This window comes from Mus caroli, chromosome 7 (genome assembly GCF_900094665.2).
Source record: "Mus caroli chromosome 7, CAROLI_EIJ_v1.1, whole genome shotgun sequence".
NCBI lineage: Eukaryota > Metazoa > Chordata > Mammalia > Rodentia > Muridae > Mus > Mus caroli.
The window spans coordinates 108,967,315-108,969,205 of NC_034576.1; the positions used below are offsets into that span (position 1 = coordinate 108,967,315).

Genomic DNA, 1,891 nt, shown 5'->3' on the forward strand with positions numbered 1-1,891 from the left:
AAAACATGCTTAGAAAAAAATATTGAAAAGTATGAAATTGCTTTGCTGTTTGTTTAATTACATACAGAATAGCAGCATGCATTTTCTTTGAATTTCCATCACTGAGGAGAGAGAGAGAGAGAGAGAGAGAGAGAGAGAGAGAGAGAGAGAGAGAGAGAGAGAGATTTCTCTCCTTTCCCCCAAACTCATGGCACCAGTCAGAGCATCTATACTTTTGCTTACAAAATTGTAATTAGACAAATCTGTTGCTTTTGGCATTACATTTAACTGGCTTTATATGACCTAAATTTTTATAAACCTTAATCATCCCCTCCCAATAATATGAATCACCATTGAAGTTATTTTCTATAGTTCTTGCTTGAATGTGATGTAAAATCTCAGGGTTCAGGTCGAGTGAGCACTTCCCTTTCAAGTTTTTAGCATTATTAGAAAATAAAGATATAGAAGAGAAACCCTAAACAGTATGAATCTTATCCTATTAAATACTCTGAGAAGAGAATGTTTAAACGTTATTTAATGGATTCTAAAAGATACACATAATCAATCATAAGATACACATTTTTAATGTCCAGTTTTTTTTTCAAGACTATTTCAGAGCAGAAGTCTTCTGGTGAGGAGGACTAATTAAATTTAGAAGAAAGATTCTGGGACTACCTTAAATGTATGGGGTGGTGGCAACAAGTATTTCCCAGGACTTTCCTCAGAGCCCCAGTCACTTCCTTATTCCTCAGGCTGTAGATGAGTGGGTTTAGAGCTGGGGTGACAATTGTGTAGAAAACAGAAAGGATATTGTCTTGCTTGGGATTGTGGTAGGAACTTGGTAGGAAATACATGACTGTGAGAGCCCCGTAGTACATGCCTACATACGTGAAGAACAGGTAACAAGGGCTTTCTTCCTGCTCTCATTTGAAGGCATGTGGAGAACAGTGAACAAAATCCGTGCGTAAGAGAAAAAGATGGCAGTAAGAGGGAGAATTAACATGAACACACCTACCAAATAAACCACAAGCTTATAACTAGAGGTGTCTGCACAGGCCAACTCCAGCAAGGGAGGGATCTCACAAAAGAGGTGTCTGATATGCCTCGATTTGCAGAAAGAATAATGCATTGTGTTGATGGTAAATCCCAGGGCCATCTGGATTGCCAGGATCCATGATGCAGTCACCATGAGCCGGCAGACTCTTGGACTCATGAGGATCGTGTAGTTCAGAGGATGACAAATGGCCACATACCTGTCATAGGCCATAAAAGCCAGAAGAAGGTCCTCTGCACCACCCAGTACCAATTCAATGAACATCTGTAGGGCACAGCCTCCAAAGGAGATAGTGTTGTCTCTCAGAAGAAAATCCATGACAGCTTTGGGAGTAATGACTGATGTCAGGAGGAGATCAATGAGAGAGAGCTGCCCAAGTAGAAGGTACTTACGCACGTGGAGCAGGGTATGACAAGGAGCAGCAGTCCATTGCTGGTGAGTGCCAGTGTGTACAGGAATGTAGTTGTGGCACAGAGTAGTTCAGGAGAGTCACTGCCATTCAGGATTCCTACCAAGATGAAGCCACTTCCTAAAGTTGAATTCCTGAACTCCATTTTACCAGGTTTTAACATGACTCCAACAAGATTAGAGTTTTCATTCTTTATTTCCAAGTTTGTTGTTTTAAATTGTATTTAATAAAAGTTCTGAAGACAAGTATTGATATTACTGATTTGGAAATGATACTCAGCTCTACATTATAATACTGTGATCCTTGCCTGTCCTAACTGATTCTCTACTGATATGTATATATATAAATTTAATGTATGGATATAATATACATATATATAAGTTTAAGTCTTTAGAGTCTGATTTACACTCTACTTATTACCATTGGATGCTTAGAGGGCTTCATGTTAC

At 39.0% G+C, this 1,891-nt stretch overlaps 1 pseudogene; it reads right to left on the reverse strand.

The window, feature by feature from the left end:
• Positions 1-650: 650 nt before the first annotated feature.
• On the reverse strand, positions 651-1,587 carry LOC110298951 (annotated as a pseudogene).
• Positions 1,588-1,891: the final 304 nt, after the last annotated feature.